The sequence below is a fragment of the Schistocerca nitens genome, chromosome 6 (assembly GCF_023898315.1).
Source record: "Schistocerca nitens isolate TAMUIC-IGC-003100 chromosome 6, iqSchNite1.1, whole genome shotgun sequence".
Taxonomy (NCBI): domain Eukaryota; kingdom Metazoa; phylum Arthropoda; class Insecta; order Orthoptera; family Acrididae; genus Schistocerca; species Schistocerca nitens.
In genome coordinates, this window is record NC_064619.1 from 359,018,545 (window position 1) to 359,028,622 (window position 10,078).

General features: G+C 42.9%; 1 non-coding gene across 1 annotated transcript; it reads right to left on the reverse strand.

Annotated features, from left to right (window-relative positions):
- Positions 1-2,415: 2,415 nt before the first annotated feature.
- Trnas-cga (transfer RNA serine (anticodon CGA)) lies at positions 2,416-2,490 on the reverse strand. The gene has a single exon. It is a non-coding gene; the product is annotated as a tRNA-Ser (tRNA).
- Between the last annotated feature and the right edge of the window lie 7,588 nt (positions 2,491-10,078).

The window sequence follows — 10,078 nt, forward strand, 5'->3', positions numbered from 1 at the left end:
AAGAAAAAACTGTATTGTATGTTGAAAATAAAATATCAAAAATCAATACTGCTCACGAAAATGAACATTCAAAGCCAAAGAATTGTCTTTTTCGCACACGTACTGCCGTTTGCTGACGTCAGGCTAACGTATTATTCCTTTGAAATGCTTATAATTATGTCCAGACATTACAGGTGATATCGAGTTGGCGCAGGTACGCCGTTTCGGCACATACGAGGCGTCAGAGGAGGAACTCGGAATTCCATAGAACAATTTTTTCAGTAATTAGACTTCTTGCCTTCTATATAAGAAGGTTCAACGCCAGTAAAAATGATTTTCTGAAAATTTTACATTGGTGTTACATCTTAAGACTGGTTACTCTGCAACTATGTCAGGTGATCTGCAGATGAGCGACATCACCAGAAACTGTATTGCGTCCACGTTTGTATTTTTCACGTACATTTTTTGTGTTTGTTACGAATCAATATATATACTGTGTTATTAATTATGAAATCGATTTTTGTCCTTCATAAAGAGCGAGAAGGATTTGTCAGTAGCTTTAAGTGTTCTGAGTGGTCGCACACCTCGGTAACAACTTCTGTCACAGTTATTTCTACAGCGCTTCTACAGTACTTATTGGGTTTGTTGCATTCACTGACTCTGTCCTTATCCTTTGTATTCTAAGTATGTTATGAATATTTAATCCAAATATAAAAATTTATTATGAAGCAGTTCACACCATACAAGATCACAAGGTGTAGCTACTTCAGTAACTATGTTTCACACAGAAGTATTTGTTTGAGTATTTCAATGAGCAAGCTAAGGCTTGTGATATTCCACAAATATCTGATTAATTATTATCAAACCCAAGGAGATTTCTGTTGTCCACTGAATGAAAACAATAAATGTATAGTAGAATGTTTTTTAAAACATAAGATTGCAACCTAACATTCATAATGAATAGCAAAACAAGAGTGAGTAATTTCATATCCATAGCGATAATATATCTCGTAAAATTCCAGTGATGACAAAGAGTTAACATAAAGTCCAGAGTCACACATTTCATAAGTACTCTATGTACATGGCAAAGATAATCATGACAGCGCAGAGAGCTTTAGGGTAGTATAATATCTTAACATATCCATAAGAGAACAAGCTGCACTACCAGAATGAGATTTTCACTCTGCAGCGGAGTGTGCGCTGATATGAAACTTCCTGGCAGATTAAAACTGTGTGCCCGACCGAGACTCGAACTCGGGACCTTTGCCTTTCGCGGGCAAGTGCTCTACCAACTGAGCTACCGAAGCACGACTCACGCCCGGTACTCACAGCTTTACTTCTGCCAGTATTTCGTCTCCTACCTTCCAAACTTTACAGAAGCTCTCCTGCGAACCTTGCAGAACTAGCACTCCTGAAAGAAAGGATATAGCGGAGACATGGCTTAGCCACAGCCTGGGGGATGTTTCCAGAATGAGATTTTCACTATGCAGCGGAGTGTGCGCTGATATGAAACTTCCTGGCAGATTAAAACTGTGTGCCCGACCGAGACTCGAACTCGGGACCTTTGCCTTTCGCAGGCAAGTGCTCTACCAACTTAGCTACCGAATCACGACTCACGCCCGGTACTCACAGCTTTACTTCTGCCAGTATCTCGTCTCCTACCTTCCAAACTTTACAGAAGCTCTCCTGCGAACCTTGCAGAACTAGCACTCCTGAAAGAAAGGATATAGCGGAGACATGGCTTAGCCACAGCCTGGGGGATGTTTCCAGAATGAGATTTTCACTCTGCAGCGGAGTGTGCGCTGATATGAAACTTCCTGGCAGATTAAAACTGTGTGCCCGACCGAGACTCGAACTCGGGACCTTTGCCTTTCGCGGGCAAGTGCTCTACCAACTGAGCTACCGAAGCACGACTCACGCCCGGTACTCACAGCTTTACTTCTGCCAGTATCTCGTCTCCTACCTTCCAAACTTTACAGAAGCTCTCCTGCGAACCTTGCAGAACTAGCACTCCTGAAAGAAAGGATATAGCGGAGACATGGCTTAGCCACAGCCTGGGGGATGTTTCCAGAATGAGATTTTCACTCTGCAGCGGAGTGTGCGCTGATATGAAACTTCCTGGCAGATTAAAACTGTGTGCCCGACCGAGACTCGAACTCGGGACCTTTGCCTTTCGCGGGCAAGTGCTCTACCAACTGAGCTACCGAAGCACGACTCACGCCCGGTACTCACAGCTTTACTTCTGCCAGTATCTCGTCTCCTACCTTCCAAACTTTACAGAAGCTCTCCTGCGAACCTTCCAGAACTAGCACTCCTGAAAGAAAGGATATAGCGGAGACATGGCTTAGCCACAGCCTGGGGGATGTTTCCAGAATGAGATTTTCACTCTGCAGCGGAGTGTGCGCTGATATGAAACTTCCTGGCAGATTAAAACTGTGCGCCCGACCGAGACTCGAACTCGGGACCTTTGCCTTTCGCGGGCAAGTGCTCTACCAACTGAGCTACCGAAGCACGACTCACGCCCGGTACTCACAGCTTTACTTCTGCCAGTATCTCGTCTCCTACCTTCCAAACTTTACAGAAGCTCTCCTGCGAACCTTGCAGAACTAGCACTCCTGAAAGAAAGGATATAGCGGATACATGGCTTAGCCACAGCCTGGGGGATGTTTCCAGAATGAGATTTTCACTCTGCGGTGGAGTGTGCGCTGATATGAAACTTCCTGGCAGATTAAAACTGTGTGCCCGACCGAGACTCGAACTCGGGACCTTTGCCTTTCGCGGGCAAGTGCTCTACCAACTGAGCTACCGAAGCACGACTCACGCCCGGTACTCACAGCTTTACTTCTGCCAGTATCTCGTCTCCTACCTGCTAGTGCTAGTTCTGCAAGGTTCGCAGGAGAGCTTCTGTAAAGTTTGGAAGGTAGGAGACGAGATACTGGCAGAAGTAAAGCTGTGAGTACCGGGCGTGAGTCGTGCTTCGGTAGCTCAGTTGGTAGAGCACTTGCCCGCGAAAGGCAAAGGTCCCGAGTTCGAGTCTCGGTCGGGCACACAGTTTTAATCTGCCAGGAAGTTTCATATCAGCGCACACTCCGCTGCATAGTGAAAATCTCATTCTGGAAACATCCCCCAGGCTGTGGCTAAGCCATGTCTCCGCTATATCCTTTCTTTCAGGAGTGCTAGTTCTGGAAGGTTCGCAGGAGAGCTTCTGTAAAGTTTGGAAGGTAGGAGACGAGATACTGGCAGAAGTAAAGCTGTGAGTACCGGGCGTGAGTCGTGCTTCGGTAGCTCAGTTGGTAGAGCACTTGCCCGCGAAAGGCAAAGGTCCCGAGTTCGAGTCTCGGTCGGGCACACAGTTTTAATCTGCCAGGAAGTTTCAATCTGCACTACATTCGCCCTTAATGGCAATATAATAGGGCTATTGTATGTCACATATATTGAACCTTTTAACTGTTTTAAGATTAAATGTCCTTTGTTTAGTACAAGAATCAATTACATTCATCGGCAGTCATTAACAGATTCGTACGAAATCACTAGATAAACTGCAGTCATATGTAGCATTAAACAAATTTGTGCATACCATTCATTATTATGATTATTGAGATCGAGGTCACCGCAAGATTTTAGTCATATTTAGTTCTGAATGAAATACTAGTTTCTCATAAATAATTTACCATTGGGCTCCCAGAGCGGTTACAGGGTCCATATTTTGATTGATTATTTACGAAGTGGGAAAAGAAAGTTTGCTACCTATCATAAAGAAGACACGTCAAGTTGCAGATAGGCAAAATTAAAAGACACCGACGTATAGCTTTCGGCCACAGCTTTCATCACATACACAAGCAACCACACCTCACACACACACGATACCCAATTCCAGCATCTCGGGCTAGAATTCTGGAGCTGACGGTGGCGTGTGCGTGAGGTGTGCTTGCCTGTGTGTTTTGGCGTGTGTACGTCTCTTTTACTGATGAAGACTGTGGCCAAAAGCTTTATGTAAGTGTCTGTTAATTGTACTTGCCTACAACCTGAAGTGTCTTGTTTACAGTAAGCAGCACTCTGTCTTTTCCTACATTGTTGATGTTCCCACCTGCAGTTTCCTTAGTTTGACTGATTATTTGTTACTCATGAATCTCATTAGTTGTTACTGAGGCTAGAAAATTATTATTTCACTGTCTCTCCCTTCGGCCGCGATTCCATGGAAAAGTGACGGAAAGACGCAGGAGACATCTAGAAGCTTGTGTCTCGTTTCCTCACATTTATACATTTATACATTCGAGTTTTACTCGAATTTCTTTATCATGATAGCAATTTAAATGAACGGTAGTGTTAACGGACTGCTTGGTATATTCTTTGGCAAAATGTTCAATTTATTACATAACTAAAAACCTTATTACCAATGATTTACAAATCTGACTTCCAGATTCAGCAGTTTGATGTGAAAATTTTGAATTCAAAAAACATAATATAAATCTAAAACTAAATTTAATTTCATCGACATGCATAGCTAGATTTCTATAAAATTTTCTGAAAGGTATACTCTTCGAGATTTCCTTAGGAATGCAAGATTATGAAACAATGACATATTGTCGATAAACAATTATTCACTTTTCGGAGCTAGAAGCTGCTTACAGGTTTTACGATAATACATTGACGTTTAGTCATATTCTTAGTACTGGTAGTGGGGTTCAGATGGAACAGGTAGTTGAGTTTTAGGCAAGTACTGTGCGCTGTTGGAAGTTAGCAGTCGTCTGTAGGTGTGCATTTGAAGCTACACCTCGTTCGCCACTCCATGCCTCGAAGACATGAAAAATGGCTAACATACGTAATTAATTATTGAAAATATTAAAAGCTACATGTCAATAAATACATTTGATTAGACAGTGAGGATGTGGAATTCGTTATCTTAGTTCAGTATCCACCGTTCACCTCTTAATTCGATCAAATGGTAGATTGGTGGTATCTCCCGTATTACTTTAACCTGTCTTCCTTGATTAGACCGCTTTCACTAGTTCTTCGAGTCTAATAAGTGTACAGTCACTACATGGACTGACTAGCGTCCATGTAGCTAAGGTTGGTAAACCTACTGTTGCACGCAAGAAGAGGGGGTAAACAGTTGATCCTCATCCCGCCTTCAACAATTTAGTCGGTTACATAGCGGAATTTTTAACCCCCCATTAACCCAGTTCCAAGACTAGGATACTCTTCAGCATTCTGAATACGTATCTTTATACTACAGTTGACATTATGATGCTGTCAGTTATTGATTACTCTGATAAATTCACCTTACAAGTGTTCGTTACTTAGCGGTCTATTTGTGATGTGATAATTGTCTACAGGCACTCATTTCGGTAAGATGCCACCTTCACTTCATTCCTGACAGTCACAGTCACAATTTAAAGTATCCATGTTTTCATCATATCCACTCACATTTCTTCAGCACATACAGATCTTCTTTAACAATTCACTCCATTTACTTTCTTTTGAACTATACTTCTCAAAGACCACTATCTCAATCTTCATCGAACTAGTCTTTTTACTAGATTAACAGTCCCTTTCCGATCTTCTGCTTTCATTTTGATGAATTCCAGTCTTGTCTAAAACCTTAACTGCATACTAGCCTCCTTGACAGAAATACTCTCAGCACATCAGTACTTGTATCATGGTGGTAAAATCCATTCAACCGTAAGAGAAAGAAAAACTCTGCTGAAAAGCACAAAGAGGAAACTGCCGTCGATGAGTGAATGCAGAATACAATAACTTACACTCGAGTGTGATGCTATAACTATTAGTCTCCTGAATTGCAGAAAATAACTGCCCTCTAAAAGAGATGGTTATTGCCAAAGCAGTATAGCTCAACTAGTCATAGCAGCATATTACATTGGCACATGCATCCATGCACTAACAGATTTTATATTAACGTTAATTTTACTTAGTTGTCTAGTCAGAAAATAACATAGCTAAATTCTACATAAAGGCAATTAATACGATTCCTCATTTACATTCCAGTTACTTCCCAAAAAGGCGTCTCTTTTCTTTGTCAAACTTTAGTCGTATGGAGGACAGACTGAATTATTAAGAATGAAATTTATCATATACATATTCACTCACAGCACAATATATAATTAGAGATTCTGTTTCTTTGAGGAACAAATCATATTTAAATCCACCAACTTACATCTAAATTACCTTCTATAAATTTTACAAAAATATCTCTAATTCTCATTCTCAGTAGTTCCCCAAGTCCTTGTGGACATACATTACTCTGATATATTGCGTACCAGGATATGATAAAAGACATTCTGTCAGGTTAGGTACAACAATAATGATATAGGGGCCAGAATATAGCATTTGTCACAATTCGTTGCGTTTCCCTAACTTATACGATTTATTATGGATACACACCAGTACTTTCTCCTAACTTGAGCTGCTGTATTTTCTTCATTATGGCGCCAGAGTCCATTTCTTTCATTTCTACTCTTTGCGTTGGAGTACTTAAAGCTTGCCTTACCTTTTTTGGTAAGATTCTTCTCTTGAAACCTTGGGTAACGGTTTAATCCATTCATTTTTCTCTTTCTTAGTAGACATTAATTAATTTAGGATACATTGTGTTGAGTTATGGTTTAAGTGATTAAAAATTTCAATGAATAGTGGCATATAATCTACATCTACATAAATGCTCCTGAAGCCATCGTACGGTGCATGGTGGAGGTTACCCTGTACCATTACTAGTCATTTACTTTCCTGTTCCTCTCGCAAACAGAGAGGGAAAAAAACAATAGTCAATTTGCCTCCATATGAGTGCAAACTTCTCGTATCTTATCTTCGTGGTCCATAACACGATGTATGTTGGCGGCAGTAGAATGATTCGACAACTAGCTTCAAATGTCGGTTCTCTAAATTTTCTCAATAATGTTTAACGAAAAGAATGTCGCCTTCTCTCCAGGGATCTCCCTTTGACTTCCAGAAGAGTTTCCGTAAGACTTACGTGTTGTTCCAACCTACCGGTATCATATCTAGGAGCTCATCTCTGAATTGCGTCAAAATATTTGTTCAATCCGACCTGTACGGATCCCAAGCACACAAGCAGTACTCGAGAATAGGTCGCACCAGCGTCCTATATGTCATCTTCTTTATAGGTGAACCACTCTTTCCTAAAATTCACTCAACAACGCGAAATCGACCTTTGGCTTTCCCTATCTCAGTTCAGACATGCTTGCTCCATCTCATATCGCTCTGCAACGTTGCGTCCATGTAACGTGAAGAACCAAAGAAACTGGTGAACCCGCCTAACATTGTGTAGGGCACCCTACGCATGCAGAAGTGCCGCAACACGACGTCGCATGGATTCGACCAATGTCTAATGTGGTGCTGAAGGGAACTGACACCATGAATCCTGCAGGGCTGCCCCTAAATCCGTAAGAATGCGAGTGGTGGAGATCCCGTCTGAACAGCACGTTGGAAGGCATCCCAGATATGCGCAATGTTTGCGGTGTTTGGTGGCCAGCATAAGTGTTTAAACTCAGAAGAGTGTTTCTGGAGACACTCTGTAGCAATTCTGGACATGTGGGGTGTCGTATTATCCTTCTGGTATTGCCCAAGTCCGTCGCAATGCACAATGGACATGAATGGATGCAGAATATCAGACAGGATGCTTACGTACGTGTCACCTGTCGCAGTCGTATCTAGAAGCATCACGGGTCCCGTATCACTCCCACTGCACACACTGCACCCCAATACATAGCCTTCACCAGCTTAAACTGTCCCTGCTGACATGCAAGGTCCATGGATTCATGAGGTTGTCTCCATATCCGTACAGGTCTATCCGCTCGATACAATTTGAAACGAAACTCGTCCGACCAGTCAACAAGTTTCTAGTCATCAACAGTCCAATGTTGACGGGCTGAGGCAACGTCTAAAACTTTGTGTCGTGCAGTCATGAAGGGAATACGAGTGGGAATTCGGCTTCGAAAACCCATACCGATGCTGTCTCGTTGAAATGTTCGCACGCTGACAGTTATTGATGGCCTAGTATAGAAATCTGCTGCAATTTGCGGAAGGGTTGCACTTCTGTCACGTTGAGCGAGTTTCTTCAGTCGTCTTTGATCCCATTCTTGCAGGATCTTTTTCTGACCGTAGCGACGTCGGAGATTTGATGTTTTACCGGATTCCTCATGTTACCGGAACACTCGTGAAAATCCCCAATTCATCGCTACCTCGGAGATGCTGCGTCGCATCCCTCGTGCGCCAACTATAACACCACGTTCTAACCCACTTAAAACTTTATAACCTGCCAGTGTAGCAGCAGTTACAGTTCTAACAACTGAGCCAGACTCTTGTTCCCTAGTATAGGCGTTGCCGACCGCAGAGTCGTATTCTGCCTGTCTACATACCACTGTATTTGAATATACATGCCTAGACCAGGTTCTTTGGCGCTTGAGTGTATGTCAGACTTGACTGTGTCAAGCAGGACGCTAGTAATACTGTATCCAGACATTACAGGTCTGATCTTCCTACTCGTCCAAACTTAGTTTTTTCTACTAGGGCTAGCTGCCATTCATCTCAGCATTTGGAAATTTTGTTTGTCTTGTATCTCCCTACACACACTCAACTTCGACTCCTTACCGTGCACGACGGCATCATTAGCAAACAACCAGAGACTGTGGCCCATCCCGTCCTCCATATAATTTATGTGTGTAGAGAACAGAAGTGGTCCTATCACACTTCCCTGGTCACTCTTGACGATATCCTTGTCTCGCATGAATACTTGCCGTCGAGCACAACGTACTGGGGTCTATTATTTAAGAAGTCTTCGAGCCAATCACACATCTGTGAACTTCTCGCATATGCTCGTACCTTCGTTAACAGCCTGCAATGTGGCACCGTGTCAAATGCCTTCCGGAAATCTAGAAATATGGGATCTGCCTGTTGCCCTTACCGTTCGCATAGTAATGCGGAATATAAACTCTTATGAATTGGTGGATTATTGGGAAGTTGGTTGCTTTCCTTAAGGCATATACACTGCCGAAACAAAAATTAGTACAACCTTCTAGAGGTTTCCAGTTCACTCAAGATCTTTTGTTGCAAAAGTGCATATAAAGTACATAAAATTATTCTTTTACAGGTCAATAGCGCAAGCGGTTCTGAGGTACCAGGTATCGAAATTGCTGAAACACATATACTGGTACACTGTGTAGCCTCCGTGGGCAGCAGGTGCTGACTTGGCATCCAGTCGATCGTACAGATGACGAATACTGCACTGACATGCGTTATGCCATCCCTGCTCGAACTGTTCACGTGTTTCTGTAAGATTTGTATGTTAACGAGTCCCACGAGTAACTTCTCGTCCCATCATACGCCATACGTACTCGATTGGAGACAAGTCCAGAGACCGTGTTTGCAGAACACGAGGCGAGTATTGTCCTGTTGGAACAACGTATCACCTTCCTCTAACAAGAACGGCAAAAGAATGGCGCTAATAACATTCAGCACGTAGCCAGCGCTGGTTAGCGTCAACTTCAGAAACACCCAAGTTGAACGAGACTTTTAGTTTATCACAACCCACACTCTAATGCCTGGGATGAGGCCAGTGTGTCTTAGACGAATGAACTCTACGAGACAGCATTCACTAAATCCATGTCGTACGTGCAAACGAACATCACATGCGTGCAGGTAGAAACTGCCCTCATCGCCGAAAGACCACGACGTGCCATTCAAAGTCATCCTTTGACGGCACAAATCGATCCCTGCACGCCGATGCTGTGGCGTGAGTGGAAGACAGGCTAGAGATGTGCGCGCCTACAGTCCCTCTGATAATAAGCGATCCGCAAAAGTTCTTATTGACACGGTTCGGCTCAAAAGCCCTCTTACCTATACTGTGGTAGTTGTACGAATTTCCACTGGTGCCCTTTCAATAGAACGATCCACGCGGGCGTCGGTGCTCCGTGGACCCTGTACCACGTCTAAAACAATGAGAATGTCACGTGACTACTGATAAAAGCATCGTAGCGCAACTAACGCAGCACTTCCAATTTGTGTGGAAATTCTCCGAAAATCCCATCCTGCCACTCGGAAGGCCACAAAATGACTATTTTCAAACACC